At 43.7% G+C, this 17968-nt stretch overlaps 1 long non-coding RNA gene across 1 annotated transcript; it reads left to right on the top strand.

Moving 5' to 3' along the window:
• Window positions 1-1547: 1547 nt before the first annotated feature.
• LOC137095064 (uncharacterized) lies at window positions 1548-7764 on the top strand. The gene is made up of 3 exons (XR_010908776.1): window positions 1548-1977; window positions 5768-6615; window positions 7593-7764. It is a non-coding gene; the product is annotated as an uncharacterized lncRNA (long non-coding RNA).
• Window positions 7765-17968: the final 10204 nt, after the last annotated feature.

Raw genomic sequence — 17968 nt, 5'->3', positions numbered from 1 at the left:
GCCACACATGCTTTCCCCTTGGAAAGTAGGTTGGTGGGTGGGTTGACTGGGCTTGTGTGTATCTTCCTCTCCTCCTCCTCCTCCTCCTCCTCCTCAATGCATTTAACAGTCCTATTAGCGATATGGTTGTGTTATTTTCGCAAGACCTACAGTCTTAGAGTTATAAAAGTTAAAGGTGTTTAACTTCATTTTTGTTTAGACTTTCGAAAGTCCAAAAATCTAGGCCAGGAGTGTGATGGCGCGAGTGGCAACACCTATGTATAGAACTGTTAGTTCCAAGATTTAAACTGTTGTATTATGCTTAATCCTGCCCCTTTTACCATGTTTATGTATAGTTGTATGGATTGGTTACTTATAGCTGTCAATCAGTACTGTTTGGCTCCACCTCTTCCTGCAGGAGGTTGAGAGCTTCCTTTCTCTTCATTCTGCCATCAGAGTTCATACCAGATGGACGTGAGTAAGAGACCTGTTCCGTCTCCCAGGAGACTGGGTTTATTGTCTTTTTGGGGTTGCTTAAATTGGTTGCCCCTTGCCTTTCTCCTAGGCCTCTGCAGCCTCTGCAAAGGCCTAAAAAGTTAGCAGCCAGAGGCAGGAAAGCCAGTTTTCAGGCCCTCTGCAATAATTGGCCAAAGAGTGGCTCTTTGGGCCCGCCCCTGTTTCCAGCAGCCATTTTGGAGGTCTCTCTGCCCCTTCAGTTTTAGAAAGAATCCATGATGTGCTGTTGGCAGACAAGGTACCTCAGAAAATATCATTGTAAAAACAATTGAGTAATTGAGTTTAATTTAGTTATAGATAGAGAGTAATTTAGTATAATTGAGTATTTGAGTTTAATTTAGTTATAGATAGATAGATTGAGTAATTTAGTTTAACTGAGACCTATAGATTATAGATAGATAGATAGATAGATAGAGATAGAGATAGATAGATAGAGTAATTGAGTTTAACTGAATATAGAGTTTATTAATATAGATGGAATTTATTATTCATTGATTGTTGTAATATTGATAAGCTGAGCCAAGTCTACCAGGACTTCGTAAATAAATACCCTGTTTATTGTTTAAGATTGAAGTGGACTCAGTTATTCCAGAAAGCTCAATCTGCCTAAAAGAAAGATCCCAGCAGTTTCGCCCAGACATAGATAGCAGCACGTCAAAGTTTTATTTTAAAGCGTCTGGGCGTAACGGCACAAGACCTGACTCTAAAGACCCTGATTTAAGTTATCTCTTAGCACCAGTTCTGAGGTTTTTTACCCCTGGGACTCATGCTTTATGTCCAGATCGTCCTGGACAATTATTGAGGAGACCTAGGCACCTTCAAGCCGGTTCGTTTGGCACCAAAGGAAGATCCTGAGTCTTCAAAACATAGGCCATCTGAACTGGCATTCACAGCCATTGAGGAAAGAGGAAACTTGGTGAGGCTTCTCAGCTTCAAACCCCATGGACCCAGAACTAATTGAGACTGTAATGTATATTTTCCTTCACCCCTCTAAAGTTTTCCAGCTCATTGCTTTGGGAGAAATGACTTTGTGATCAATAAAACTTATTTTGAGTTATTTACAGCGTTTTGGGTTTTTGGGAGTTCCAGTTTCCTATAGGAGGGCAAGAAGCAATCCCCTGGGGGAAAGATGCCACGTCCATCCCTCCTTTATTGAGAATAATAGCCCCCAGGTGCGACGACACAAACTATAAACAAGGGAGCTTGTGCAAATCACACTCTCTTGCCCTCAGAGCAAGGCCATGGCAGACCTCTGCTGGAAACATTCTTTAAAAGCATCATGATATTGTGATTGTGGTTTGGACTGGAACTGTGAAGAGGATGGTTGGAAGCAGTCAGCACCTCATCACATTAAGAGGGGAAAGCATGGGTGACCGTCCTTTTAAGAGAGAGAATGGCCCCTTTGGAGTTCTGCCTCCCCATCAGACTCACACTGGAAACTTAAGAGCTGACAGCACATTCACCCTTTACATTCATCACAAGGTCAGTATTGCTTTTTCAATCAGGAAAAATAACAATATCCAAAAACGAAGAGATCCCTTCCCCTGCCCAAAGCCCCTTCCATTTAAGAAGACTGACACCAGTTACAAAGAATAATAATAATAATAATAATAATAACGAAGTTCTTCTGGGTTTTTTCGGGCTATATGGCCATGTTCTAGAGGCATTTTCTCCTGATGTTTCGCCTGCATCCATGGCAAGCATCCTCAGAGGTGAGGTCTGTTGGAAGTAGGAAAATGGGTTTATATATCTGTGGAATGACCAGGGTGAGACAAAGGACTTTTGTCAGTTGGGGTAGGTGTTTTCTGTTGGTCATGGGGGTTCTGTGTGGAAAGTTTGGTTCAATTCTATCAACTCCCAAATGTCAAGGTCTGTTTCCCCCAAACCCCATCTGTGTTCATATTTGGCCATATGGAGTATTCATGCCAAGTTTGGTCCAGATCCATCATTGTTTGAGTTCACAGTGCTCTCTGGGTGTAGGTGAACTATAACTCCAAAACTCAAGGTTGATGCCCATCAAACCCTTCTACTGGAAGTCCTGTGTGCCAATTTCATCGTTAGTGGAGTTCAGAATGCTCTTTGATTGTAGGCGAAATATACATCCCAACAGCTACAACTCCCAAATGATAAAATCAATTTTTTTGAGTGAGGGTCATCCATTGGGTTGTTATGCGCATTCTGTCCAAATTTGGTGTCAATGCGTCCAGTGGTTTTTAAGTTCTGTTAATCCCACAAACAAACATTACATTTTTATTTATCTAGATAGATCCCTGGCCTCTGTTCAGAGCTCCCTCCTTTCAGGACATTTCAGCCTCTTTTCAACCCTGGAACATTGGATGATGAGCTCAGTGCTTCTCCATGCCAGGAAAGAGGCTGGAGTGTCCGCTTAAGGAGAAATTTCTCAATGGGAGGAGGTGGTGAGAGGATGAGCCATACTCTCTCAGCCTCAGAGGAAGGCCAGGCAAAGCTCTCTTTAGAGTGAATGAGCATGGCTTAGAAGTGTGAAGAGGAAGGTCCGAAGCCCCCCTCGCTCGGCCCTGGGTGGACTTGGGCAGGGTACACTCAGAGGAAGCCCTCTAAGGACAAGTGACTGAGCCTCTCAGACTCAGGTGAAGGCACCCAAATCCCCTCTGCCACGTCACTATCACTCCTGCCGCATCACAATCACAGCCAGGTCTCCTCTCTCCCTCCCTTGCTCCCTGCCCCCCATTGCGCCTGTGAGATGATGGCAGGAGTGCAAGTCCCCCGCTTTCCAAGGAGGCCCCTCTGGGCCCTTGGGGACCGGGCGGCCCAGAATGCTGATGTCAACAGAGCTCTCATTTCCGCCCGGAAATTATCACAGAAGAGAGGAGAGCCGCCCCGCCTGGTACAGCCCCGCCTCTTCCCCACCCTCGGGGAATCCCAACCAGGCGGGGCCAACCCGGGGCCCCAGGTGGGGAGGCAGTCGCAGCCCCCGACGAGGAAGCAGGGGCCCCTCCAGCCCCTCCTCCTGAACAGGAGGAAGGAGGTACCACCGGAGGGGCCTGTTCGCGGGCATAAATTCCCCGCTGCCCCAGGGGCCCCCGAAGAGAGAGGCGGGGCCAGGGCCAATGGGAGGAGGCAGAAACAGGGACCCCTCCGGGCCCTCCTGGAGGGGGGGGAGGCCAAGAGGGCGCTGCCGGCCCTCCTCCTCCCCGCCCCCAAGGCCCTTCCTCCCCGCCAGGGCCCACCCACCGTCTTTGGCCTGGAGGGACACTCCCTGTTGCCGGCCATCTGCCGGCCCACCCCCACCCCGCCCTTGACCCCGCCCACGACCCCGGCCAGACTCCTCCTGTAAGTACTCCGACGCATCATTTCCTTTTATTCTAATGGACATGTTTTTCTTTGCCTTGCTTTTCATATCTCTTCCTATTCTTTTTCTGTTCTCTTTGTTCCTCCTTCTTCCTTCCACAGTTCTCTTCATGTTAGTCTTTTCTTTTTTCCTGTGTCTTTTATATACTGTATATTCTGGCGTATAAGACTACTTTTTAACCCAAGAAAATCTTCTCAAAAGTCAGGGGTCGTCTTATCCGCGGGAGTAGTCTTATACATGGGAGTCATCTTATACACTGGAGTAGCCTTATGCATGAGAGTCATCTAATATGCGGGAGCAGTCTTATACGCTGCACTATATGGCAACGTAGAAAGAGGCAAAGAGTTGCAAGCTGCAATAAATGACAATGTAGAGACCAAAACAAAGTTGTTTAGTCAGTTTAGAATCACTTAGGGGCCTTTCAGGTTGTGTGTTGGAAGAGAGGTAGTCTTATACGGTGAGTATATCCCAAACTCTATATTTTAACTGGAAAAGGTGGGAGTCGTCTTATATGTCCAGTCGTCTTATATGCCGGAATATACGGTACTATTTCACTTCTTTGTTTTAATGGCTCACTATTTTCTCTTTTTCATCCTTTTATTATAAATTCCTCGAATGGTGTTATTTTTTTCTGGTTTAGAAAAGATAGTGATAGATACATGAGAGACAACAAGTTAAACATGAGCCAACAATGTGATGAGGTGGCAAAAAAGCCAATGGGACTTTGGCCTGCATCAAGAGGAGTCTAGTGCCTAGATCCAGGGAAGTCATGCTGCCCTCTGTTCTGCCTTGGTTAGACCACACGGAGAATACTGTGCCCAATTCTGGGCACCACAATTGAAGAGAGATATTGACAAGCTGGAATGTGTCCAGAGGAGGGCGACTCAAATGATCAACCGTTTGGAGAACAAGCCCTATGAGGAGCGAATTAAAGAGCTGGGCATGTTTAGCCTGAAGAAGAGAAGGCTGAGATATTCATTGAAAAACTAGAGCAAAATGTGCTACAGAATGTCCCACAAAAACAAAGTTTTGGTAGTGTAATAAACTGTTTCCATGTTTTTATGATTCATTAGCAAATGAGATTATGATTAGGAACAATGGCTTCAAACTACAGGAAAGCAGATTCCAGCTAAACAGTAGAAAGAACTTTCTGACTGTGAGAGCTGTTCAGCAGTGGAACTCTCTGCCCCAGAGTGTGGTAGAGGCTCCTTCTTTGGAAGCTTTCAAATAGAGGCTGGATGGCCATCTGCCTGGAGTGCTTTGGATGCAATTTTCCTGTTTCTTAGCAGGGGGTTGGACTGGATGTCCCATGAAGTCTCTTTCCGCTCTATGATTCTATGATTCTACAAGAGTGATAGATATAGGTAATGAGATGACAGAAAGGAAACAATAGAAACAATAGAAATAAAGTCAAAGGGAGAGTTAAATAAATGAAAGAAAGGGAGTGATAGATAGATAGATAGATAGATAGATAGATAGATAGATAGATAGACAGACTTGATGATAAAAAGGGCGTGGTAGATATAGTTAGCTGACTGAACAAGCCAGTACCTGCCACATACCAGTACTGCCATCTGTTGAGGAGTTACGAAGGTGGAGACATTACTTTTCATTCAACCCTCGTAGTTTAGGGCTTTATAGGAGATGACCAGCACTTTGTATTTAGCCTGAAAGTGGACCGGCAGACAGTGGAGCTGTCGCAGCATGGGAGTCGTCCTCTCACGATATGGTGCTCCAGTTAGCAATCTAGCCACCGATCTCTGCACTAATTGCAGCTTCCAAACTATTTTCAAAGGCAGCCCCACATAGAAAGCATTGCAGTAGTCCAAACTGGATGCGACTAAGGTGTGGACTGCCATTGCCATTGTACTAGCAAAACATACTGTATCATAGAAGCATCATGTCCTTTTCTCACGGACTCTTGTCTCTTATCTCTGACAGCTCTACTTTGCCCTGAGAACAGTCAGTACAAGCTCTGTGGACCGCCGTGCCCAGCTACTTGCAATGATCGAGCTGGTAACAAGAACTGCTCCTCCATGCCTTGTGTGGAGACCTGTGAGTGCAATGCAGGCTTTGTATTGGAAGATGCATCCACAAGTCTGCAACCTCCTCTCTCCTGGTGAGCAATTCTGGGCAGACAGCACATGTACAAGACACTGCCCCTGTGATCCGCAGACTAAGCAAGTGAAATGCCAACAAGGAGGCTGAAAGACTGGGGAGCAATGCAGGGTAGAAGGGGGCATTCAGAATTGAGGATGGGAAGATCAGGCTTTCCCAGAGTGGTTCAAATGCAGTTCTTGAGACAGATTTTGGACTCCAAGTTACATCTGACTGGAACTGGCATCTGGTAATCACTCTTCCCAGCAGTTATTACGGAGCCATGTGTGGGCTCTGCGGAAACTTCAATCAAAACCCAGGAGATGACATGACCTTTCTCAATGGGACCAAGGCTCCCTCCATTGTAAGCTGGGCCAGCAGCTGGAAAGTGAGGGACCGGGACCCTTTCTGTGGGGATTACTGTCAAAGTAATTGCCCAACATGTGATGACAGCAAGAGAGACTTGTATGGTGATGAAGGCTATTGTGGACTGATCAGCAAAACTTCAGAAAGGCCCTTCAGAGAATGCCACTCCATAGTCAATCCAGATGACTTCTTTGATAGCTGCATTTATGATGTGTGCCAAAATGGAGGAGCCCAGAACATCCTCTGCCAGGCCTTGGAGGCCTATGCTGAGACCTGCAGAAAAGCAGGTGCCACCATATATGATTGGAGGACACCCTCTGGATGTGGTGAGTGTTCTTTCTCCATGTAGACCAGTGGTTCCCAACCTGTGTGGTAACTTTGAAGACTTATAATGTAACCATTGTCCTGAGCCAGGAGCATCCACGCAAGATTCAGGTATTGACAAGAGGAAAATGAGTGGATATATATGGAAGTTTTTGTATCAAGTGAGGGGAGGGGTTGGGGATACCTGTGGTTATTGATACATAGTTCCTCCATTCTGATGGCAAGCAGACCCAAGTTCATGAACTTCCTACACTGAAAGTAATGAATTTCGTAGGATGGGAAGAATTTACCTGTGTACAGTGTTCTTTGATATACCAAGGGGCTTGTCTATTCCAGTTAAAAAATCAAAAAACCCCATAGTGGCTCAGAAATCACTACTGAATATCTAAATGACATCCACAGACTTACGGACCTTAATGCAGGGTAAACCATATTGACCAGTTTAGCTCCTTACTTAGGAAAGTAAGGGAATGCTGTGGAGTTTCAATGAAATTTAGCCACACAAGGCCATCTCCTTTTCCCTGGATGTATCAACACAAGGAAAGGGGGATGGACTGGGTCCATGTCAGCATAGGCACTGCCAAACAATTGCAGGGCTCCTGGTCATTATGGGCACTGTGATCCACCCCCTGTCCCTTCCCTGCAGTGACTAGGAGCTCTCCAGAACTTCAGAGGGTGTCCAGCATTGACAACAATGACCGGGAAGGTAAAGTGACAGTCCGGTTAGGTCAAAGTCCAGCTAGGTGTTGGCACAGCTGGACTATGTTGACTTCACTGCACCAGAAGGCCTGTCTCCCCGGCCTGCTGCTGCCTGTGTAGCTCCGAAGGCTCTGCGGAGGCCAGGGAGGCATCCTTGGGATGGGCCAGGACGCGGGTAAGGAAACACGGATACGAAAATAATATATAAAATATATAAAATAATGTATAAATATTAAAATTAAAATGGAGTTCCTACTTCACAGATTTTCACTTATTGCAGGTGGTCTTGGAAGGGAGTACTACAAGTACTACAAGAAGGGAGTACTACAAGTACTACAAGTACTTCAAGAAGGGAGTACTACAAGTACTACAAGAAGGGAGTACTACAAGTACTACAAGAAGGGAGTACTACAAGTACTACAAGTACTACAAGAAGGGAGTACTACAAGTACTACAAGTACTACAAGAAGGGAGTACTACAAGTACAAGTACTACAAGAAGGGAGTACTACAAGTACTACAAGAAGGGAGTACTACAAGTACTACAAGAAGGGAGTACTACAAGTACTACAAGAAGGGAGTACTACAAGTACTACAAGTACTACAAGAAGGGAGTACTACAAGTACTACAAGTACTACAAGTAGGGAGTACTACAAGTACTACAAGTACTACAAGTAGGGAGTACTACAAGTACTACAAGAAGGGAGTACTACAAGTACTACAAGAAGGGAGTACTACAAGAAGGGAGTACTACAAGAAGGGAGTACTACAAGTACTACAAGAAGGGAGTACTACAAGTACTACAAGAAGGGAGTACTACAAGTACTACAAGAAGGGAGTACTACAAGAAGGGAGTACTACAAGTACTACAAGAAGGGAGTACTTCAAGTACTACAAGAAGGGAGTACTACAAGTACTACAAGAAGGGAGTACTACAAGTACTACAAGTACTACAAGAAGGGAGTACTACAAGTACTACAAGAAGGGAGTACTACAAGTACTACAAGAAGGGAGAGGAGTTCTATCCCACTTCAGACTGCCAGAAGCACTGCCGCTGCAGTGACAACGGAGTTGTTGAATGCCAAGATATTTCTTGTGACGCACATGAGGAATGCAAAGTGGAGAATGGCATCCAAGGTTGCCATTCTGTGGGTTACGGCAAATGCAGTGTGACTGCTGGTGTAAAGAATGAATGTTCAGAATGCATGTAGAAGGACAAAAGAAACAGGCCTGAAGAGACAGAACCAACATGGACTAGCAAGGCCTTGGCAGCCTCAGCGAGGAGGCAGCAAGGCATACCTGAATGACAGTGAATAATGAGGTATGCGATCAGGTGCGTAAGGAGGATAAGGAGTGTGCATAAGGTACCCCATAACTCATAAGATCTGGAATGTGTATCTCTTGAACTTTGGAAAGGACAAGAACTTGGAAGAGCTCAAAAAGGTCAGAACAACCTGATTACGAAAAAGAAAATGGATTTTGGCCTATAAATGCAGGGGGTCCCCAACAACAGACGCACTTCCTGAACTGCAGCAACGGGTGTCCACGTTTCCTCGGAAAAGACTGATCATCTTCGCCGGAGGAGGCCTGGTGTGCGTGAGTATGCGTGAATGTGTGTGTGCAAGAGAGCTCTCCTTGATGTGATTCTGATATGATTCTGTGTTGATTGTATTTCAATAAAAGTTACATGAATAGTGTCAAAACCAAATTTGGTCTCCAAAGTGTCTCATTGATCTAAACTACCTTACTATTCCTTATACACTCTGCACAAAAGAACAGGAACCTCTTTGGTTCATCACACTGGATCCCACTACTTGACTTTTGATGGACAGGCTTATGATTTCCAGGGGACTTGCACCTATATTTTAACTGAAGTTCATGCAAGAGATTCTAAGTTGGCAAACTTCTCCGTTCTGGTGGAGAATGAAAGGTCCTTGACCAAGAAGGTTGTGGTCCTTTTTCATGAATACATTGCTATTATTGAGAAAGCAATGAAGTGGAACATCAAGGTAAGTCTTCGCGTGAGAAAGAAACATTGGCAACATTAACCCAATGTTCTTAGAATGATTTTAGAGAGACCTCCATCTTTATTTCTTCAAACCTCATGAGCCAGGATTGCCAAATTGCACTGTGGCTAACTTGGAATCTTGAGGCATTGACCCTTTCTCTAGTCCTTAGTGTAAGGAAGAGAAATATCTGGGAGATACATGCAATTTGTGTTGATGCTTAAGCAGTGCGGCAGCTGCTACCATATCTCGAAAAGTCTGATTGGGCCACGGTGGTCCATGCCTTAGTTGCATCCAGAATGGACTACTGTAATCCACTCTATGTGGTGCTGCCTTTGAAGACAGTTCAGAAACTGCAGTTAGTGCAAAGGATGGCTGCCAGATTACCAACTGGAGCTAGCTATAGGGAACATATTATGTCCTTCGTGAAGCAGCTCCACTGGCTTCTGATAATTTTCCAGGCTCAATTCGAGGATCAGGACCCAAAGCCCGATACGCTTTGTGTCCAAACCATCTTCAAGACTGCATGTCTTTCTATGAAATGATGTGGGCTTTGAGATCGGCAGGGGAGGCCCTTCTCTCAGTCCCACCACTGCGTCAAGTGTGGTTGGTGGGGATGAGAGAGGGCCTTCTCTGTAGTGGCTCCCTGGCTCTGGAATACCCTCTTAAAAGAGATTAGATTAGCCCTCACCCTTGAATCTTTCTGGTCCAGCCTAAAAACATGGATTTTTAAGCAGACTTTTGGCCTCAAGAAGGCTGAAATGGGCCCATATGAAGTTGACACTCTGACACTTTAGTATTAATTGATGGCAACTAGTTTTAACTACTGATGGCTCTGCGTTTTAAATTGTGTTATTTTATTTTATGTGCTGATAGTGGTTGTTTTTATAATTTTTATGCCATGTTGTTCTATACCCATGTGCCATTTATGTTATATACTGCACTGTAGTGTCTTGTAAGCCGTCCAGAGTCCCTTTTGGGAGATGGTGGTGGGATTTATTTATTTACTGTATTTGTATACAATGTTCCCTCACTACTTTGCGGTTCGCTTTTAGCGGACCCGCTGCTTTGTGGGTTTTTGAAAATAGTAATAAAATATTAAAATATCAATATTAAATATTGACATCCAGTGGAGGCCAGGGACGCCAGAAGTGCAGTGTCCTGAAGTGTGGCGGGGAAGGCCTGTCTCCCTGGCCTGCTGCTGCCTGTGTAGCTCTGAAGGCTCTGCGGAGGCCAGGGAGGCATCCTTGGGATGGGCCAGGACGCGGGTAAGGAAACACGGATACGAAAATAATATATAAAATATATAAAATAATGTATAAATATTAAAATTAAAATGGAGTCCCTACTTCACAGATTTTCACTTATTGCAGGTGGTCTTGGAATGGAACCCCTGCGAAAAGTGAGAGAACACTGTAAATAAAGATGATGATGATGATTTCATACTTAGTGACATCAGCAGAGAGTGTCCATATTAACATCATCTAACGACAGTGTTTATAGTCTCATGGTTTTTTGTTTGTTTGTTTGTTTTGTTTGCTATTAATACAGGTGAATGGAGAACTCTACACTCTTCCAATGAGTACAAATGATGAGAAACTCTGGGCCAACCAAGAAGGGAACAATATAATCCTCCAGTCTAATTTTGGCCTCAAAATTCTTTATGACTCCTCCTATTATGTTTTTGTCTCGGTACCTAGTACATATCTGTAAAGAGGGAGCGTTCCAATGCTACCGAATATCACCAATTTGTGATAGATTGCCACACCACTGACACCAATTTGTAAAAGTATTCCACTCTCTCCTGCCTGCACTGGATTTCTTTTACTGTGGTTAGCAACACTGGCCAATCTGCGAAGGTATTCCACCTAATACTGTTTAAATCTCCAAAGGTTTGCTAATTTATAAAAGGTGTAGATAATTATAGATGTAATTCAGGTAACTGCCACCAACGGGAGGTAATGCCGATGAGAACTGGTTCCCAGACGCAGATATATAGAGATGACACTGTCTTCAAACAAAAGTTAATAAGTTTATTTTGAACAAAGCGTATGGTTGCAGGCTGTTGATAAACTTGGAAATACTTTGAGAACTTTACATGTAACTTGGTTGCAATACAGTTCACACTTCTGGATGTTACAACTTGTAATTGACTTTTACTGTGGTGAAGCACTTTCTTAAACAATGTTTCCTGAGGTGAATAGTCTTCCTGTTTGATCCTTCCGCGATCAAACCCCAGATCTCTAGTTCATTTCTAACTAGTGATCTAAACAAGCTTCTCTTAGTCCTCTCTAACTAATGAAACTAATTAGGTTTCCCCTTCAGCCTTCCTAAACTGAAGAAACCTCTGACTATTCACAAACACTGCTTCTCTACTTCCCACTCTCTCTCTCTCAACTGCTAACTCCGACTCCAAAACCCTAACTGAACATTAACTGTCGTTTTTCAAACTCTCCCCTCTAAGCTCCTCCCACTTCTCTCTCTAGCCTACATCGTCTCCATGGCAACGCACTCCTCTCAGTTAGGCCGCTCCAGCATTAGTGCAGCCAATCTAAACACAAATACAGTTAAAATCATACAATTTATAATCAACTTCTGTACAATATCAAGGACATGTCAGTGGCCTATGTGGTAACTTCAATAATGATATGTCCGATGATTTCACTCTACCAAACGGGAAAAGTACCCAGAGTGTCAATGAATTTGGTATCTCTTGGAAAGTTCCTATTGGTGGCGTCAGTTGTGTAGATAGCTGTGGGGAAAAATGCCCCATCTGTGATGAAACTAAGACAGCCCCATATCAGCCTGAGAGTTCTTGTGGAATAACAAAAGCGACAACAGGCCCATTCAAAGATTGCCATTCCTTGGGGAATCTTACTGAATACGTCAACAGTTGCTTGGATGAAATGTGTGCATCCAGTGGTGCAGGAGAGACCCTCTGTCGGAGCATTCAAGCTTATGTCGCTGCATGCCAGGCTGCTGGAGTTGCAATTGGAGCCTGGAGAAAAAACACTTTCTGCTGTAAGTTTTCCCTACAACAACCCAGATTAATTTTATGTTTTCACTTCTATCCTAACTCTAAGTTATCTCATTGTGTGCATGTGTCAATACACCTATTTCAAAATCCAGAAGAATGTGAAATCCAAAACACTGCTGGTTCCAAGCATTTTAGAAAAGAGATATGCAACATGTATCCAATTATTATATGAAATAAATATTAAAATTGCATCTGTTTATTAAAAATCATACTATACGTATCATATAGTACAAAAATACCAGCAAGTTTGCCCTCAAAGAAACGAGAGAATAGAAGTGAACCACATTTATTTTTGTTTTATAATACATTAATCAATTTAATTAAGAGTGAAGTGACTGATATTATGGTCCTAACACCTTTGATCCTTCCACCATTCTCTTTCATTCCTTCTTTTGCTGGCTTTCACAAGCTGTGGAACCAGGTATGTGTATTGTCAGAGGATTTTTAAAAATTGGATCCATATTGTACATATATTTAGAAAACCAAATGCCCAGAATTTTACTGATTATAGCCATAAATCACCACAAGCTTGCATAGCAAAGTACACTATGAATAATGTATTGTTACGTGATATAAAATAGATCCTAATATAAGTTAGATAGAAAGTTTAAGAAGAAAAAAGCTTCCCCTATTAAATTTTCCAAGGCATCATACTTGCTTGCTATCAGAACAAAATCTGTCTCACCTGTCAACAAAATAATTTTTCCAGCTACTCCTACTGTGACAGCACGAGTGGCGCCACCTATATGTAGAACTGTAAGTTGCAGGATTTGAACTGTTGTATCATGCCTGATTTTGCCTTTTTACCCTGTAAATGTATAGTTGGATTGATTGGTTATTTATAGCTGTTAATCAATGTTGTTTGCACCAGTTGAATTGCTCCTCCTGCTCAGTTGTTTGACCCCACCTCTTCCTAGGGAGCAGGACAGTGTTTCCTTTTCCATTCCATCATCAAACTTTCTATCAGATGGCCGTGAGAGAGAGACTTGGCTCTGAAGCCCTTGATTAAGTTACCTCTCAGCACTAGTTCTGAGGTTCTTACCCTTGAGGCTTATGCTTCATGTTCAGATCAACCTGGACGACGTTGAGAAGTCTCAAGCACCTTCAAACCAGTTCTTTGGCACCAGAGGAAGGCTTTGTGCCTTCAAAATATAGGCCATTGGAATTGGGGTTGTGATTATTCCAATAGTCACAGCCATTGAGAAAGAGGGACCTGGAAAAGCTTCTCAGCTGCAAAACTCCTTGGACCCAAGACAACCAGAGACTGTAATGTATATTTTCCCCTTTGAAACTTCCAGCTTATTGCCTTAAAGGGATAACTCTTTGTGAACAATTAAACCTATTTTGAGTTATCTACAGTGTTTTGGTCCTTGGGAGTTCCAGTTTTCCTAAAGGAGGGCAAGAAGCAATACCCTTGGGGAAAGATGTCATGTCCATGCCTCTTTCACTAAGAGTTATAGCCCCCAGGCATGACGACACACCTACTGGGTACAATATTTACCTTGTACCCAGTAGAAGTTATCCTTTTTCTGTCAGTGCTTACTACTTGTTTCCCTTTCTGTTTTTTTCAGCTCTCACCTGCCCATCCAACAGCCATTATGAGTTATGTACAAGGACATGTGATTTCACCTGTGCCGGATTGTCCTCTCAAGGACAATGTACCAAAAACTGCTGTGAACGGTGCCAGTGTGACAATGTCTACCTGTTTGATGGAGACAGATGTGTGCCAATGGAGAACTGTGGCTGTGTACACAAGGGCGCTACATCAAGGTAAGTTCAACTGTTGTAAGTTATGATCCACTCATGTGTGCATATAGCTTTTCTTGACTCTCATAAGAAAGGGGACAAAGAACATAGGATTCCTAGGTATTATGGGATTCCAACTTCCATCAGCACCATCCAACATAAGACAAGGGCTGACAGGATTTCTGGTCCAATAACATCTGGAAGGTTACACATTGCTAACCTCTGTTTTAGGAGCAAGCTTCTTTCCTCTCTGAGCCCTGAGTAGACTTATGACATGATGGAGGAGAATGTGCTGCTTGTCTTGGCATAATGGACGTACTCCAAAGATAGTTTCTTTTATGTTTCTAAGTAGTCAATATTTTTTCTCTTAAATTTTTAGAGAACCACGAATTGGGTTTCTGTGAGTTTTCTGGGCTATGTCCATGTTCCAGAAGCATTCTCTCCTGACGTTTCACCCACATCTATGGCAGGCAACCTCAGAGGTTGTGAGGTCTGTTGAAAACTAGGCAAGTGAGATTTATTATAGATCTGTGGAATGTCCAGGGTGGGAGAAAAAAGTTTGAGGCAAGTGTGAATGTTGCAATTCCTCACCTTAATTAGCAGTTAATGGCCTTGCAGCTTCAAAGCCTGGCTGATTGCTGCCTGGGGGGACCCTTTGTTGGGAGGTGTTAGTTGACCATGATTGTTTCTTGTCTGGAATTCCCCTGTTTTTTGAGTGTTGGTGTTTATTTGCTGTCCTGATTTTAGAGTTATTTAATACCAGCAGCTTGGCTCCCCCCCTCCCCAAAGAGAGAACCATGTAGTTCCGGCCGGAACGACTTGGAAGGGGGCGCTGCCCGGCTCCAGGCACTGGCCTGCCCCCTTCCTCATTCTCAAACACCACTTCGAGGGAGGAGGGTGCGCGGAGGTCTGTCTCGGGGCTCGTGGGAGGGGGCTTGGTGGCTCCCCCCTGGTTGCCCTCTCTGGCCCAGCTTGGATCCACTGCCTGGCTGGGAGGTAGGTTGTCTCCCGGTCCCCATCGCTTTCTCCTCCTCGAGGTGGCCTTTCTCCATTATCCCTCCTCATTCCTTTCTAGTGAGGGCTTGCTGGGGCTCGGCCTTTCCTCCACAGAGGAATGCTTTCGCGGCCTGCAGGCCAGGCTGTCCCCCTTGGGGTGTTGCGACAAAATGGAGGCCTGGGGGCGCGACAGGCATGTGCCCAGACGGCTGCGTTGAGCCATGACCGGTTTGCCTGCCTGTTTGGTGGCCACCTCTGCTACCTGGCTGGCGGCCATCTTAGCCACATGGTTGGCAGCTACTTTGACGGCATGGTCGGCAGCCATTCTGACGGCATGGTCGGCAACCATTTTGACGACATGGTCGGAAGCCATTTTGACGACATGGTCGGCAGCCATTTTGACAGCATGGTCGGCAGCCATTTTACAACATGGTCGGAAGCCATTTTGACGGCATGGTCGGCAGCCATTTTACGACATGGTCGGGAGCCATTTTGACGACATGGTCGGCAGCCATTTTGACAACATGGTCGGAAGCCATTTTGACAACATGGTCGGCAGCCATTTTGATGGCATGGTCGGCAGCCATTTTGACAACATGGTCGGCAGCTATTTTGACGGCATGGTCGGAAACCATTTTGACGACATAGTCGGCAGCCATTTTACGACATGGTCGGCAGCCATTTTGTCTCGGGACCAGCTGCCAATGTGTTATATAGACCGGATAGCTGCCTTCCCCCCCCCCCCCCCCCGTTTCTTATTACCTCTGATAGTTGAGTTTTCTGTTCTGAATGTAGTGTCAATTGGCGCAGTGTTTTGTAAAGTATATAAACTCTCAAACAATCATTACAATTTTGTTGATATAGATAGATAATTTTAAACAACAATGATACAAATAAGTCATAAAGGCTGAGGCCTAGGCCTGGAGTTTAAATTTTAAGATATATTTGTCAAAATATAGTTTCACCATGTTCCACCACCCATAACAAATCGGCCAATGTGATATTATAATTACAATAATATTATTATAATAATAACAATAATATAAACAAATACGGGAGAGTTCGAGCAATATGGATACCAAAACTCCAGTTTTCTTGCCTCATAACTGATCCCCCCGTTGCCCAATATATGGATACATCCATAGATAGATGGGCGATTAGACAAAACGGGGGGGGGGGGGGGGGTGTGAAGTCGATGGGGATTTTTGGATCTTAAGAGATGCAAGCTCAAATCCAGTTTGGATTAAAGCCCCCGGTGGCACAGCGGTTTATACCCCTGTGACGGCAGGATTAAAGACCGACAGTTTGAAGGTACAAATCTAAAGAAAGCGCTGATGAGCTCCCTCTATCAGTGTTAGCTCCTCATGCAGAGATATGGGACAAGCCTACTACAAAATAATAATAATAATAATAATAATAATAATAATAATAATTAAAACATCAGGAGATTACATCCAAACATTAGAAAAAACTTCCTGACTGTGAGAGCCATTCATCAGTGCAACTCTGCCCTAGAGTGTGGTGGAGGCACCTTCTGTAGAAGCTTCTAAACAGGGGCCATTGTGCTTAAGGCCAAGCCATATAACCTGTTTTAATTTGTCCACAACTGGTGCATGTTTCACTGGGATTATTCCTGAATTTTGCATAAACCAGTTACTCAAACAAAAAATAACAAAGATGAAAAAAAGAACTGGATTGTGTTGCCATGCCCTAAAAGTTCTCTCTCTCCTTTTAGAGGCTGTTATGCCATCTAATCAGGGATTTCTGTTTGAAGGGGCTGAACAAAAGAAATCAAACAGCCCATTTTCCTCTAATGTACAAAGAAGTGCATAAAGTGATGATCTGTTAAGTTAAGATTTTTTAAATGATCAGAAAATTGACATTTTAATTTTGAATAATTAACAAATGCGGCAATTTGAATGTATGAGTAGTACATCAATTCATAAATGTGAGAGAACCTATAAGTGAGATCATGGCCCCTACTACATTGCTATATAATCCAGATTGTCAAAGCAGATAATAATCCACATTATTTGCTTTGAACTGGATTATACTAGTCTACACTACCATATAATCCATTTCAAAGCAGATAATCTGGATTTTATATGGCAGTGTAGATGGGGTCTGTGTAGGAGGTAAATTCTCTGGAAAAGTAGCTAAGAGTGATAGTTAGCTGTTAGATTCACTTAATACATGGGTTTTCCTAGCATCACAGAACCATAGAGTTGTAAGAGACCACAAGGCCATCCAGTCCAACCCCCTGCTGTGCAGCAAAACAAAATCAAAGCACCCCCAACAGATAGTCATCCAGTCTCTGCTTAAAATCTTCCAGAGAAAAAAACTCCACCACACTCCAAGACAGCAGCTTATTCCACTGCCGGAACAGCTCTTACCCTCTGGTCGTTCTTCCTAATGTTTAGGTGGTATATCTTTTCCTAAAGTTTTAATCTGTTGCTCCATGTCCTAGTCTCTAGAGCAGCAGAAAACAAACTTGATCCCTTCTCAAAGTGACACCTTTCAAATATTTCAACACACCTGTCAAGTTCCTTCTCAGCCGTCTTTTCTCCAAGCTAAACATACCCAGTTTCCTAAGCTGCTTTGCTTCTAAACTTTTGACTATTTTGGTTGTTGCACGATTCCTTTAAAATAATTCCGAGGTTTTTCTCACGACAGCATAGAAATGGTTGAAAGAAAATCACATCCTGGATTCTTAATGTAGACCATATTCACATATTTCATTACACTTACAACATACTAGAAAATGACTTTATTTATTGAGACAGAAATATTTCATAGAATCATAGAATCAAAGAGTTGGAAGAGACCTCATGGGCCATCCAGTCCAACCCCCTGCCAAGAAGCAGGAATATT

This window comes from Anolis sagrei, chromosome Y (genome assembly GCF_037176765.1).
Source record: "Anolis sagrei isolate rAnoSag1 chromosome Y, rAnoSag1.mat, whole genome shotgun sequence".
Lineage (NCBI taxonomy): Eukaryota > Metazoa > Chordata > Lepidosauria > Squamata > Dactyloidae > Anolis > Anolis sagrei.
This window is presented reverse-complemented; position numbering and strand designations above follow the sequence as displayed.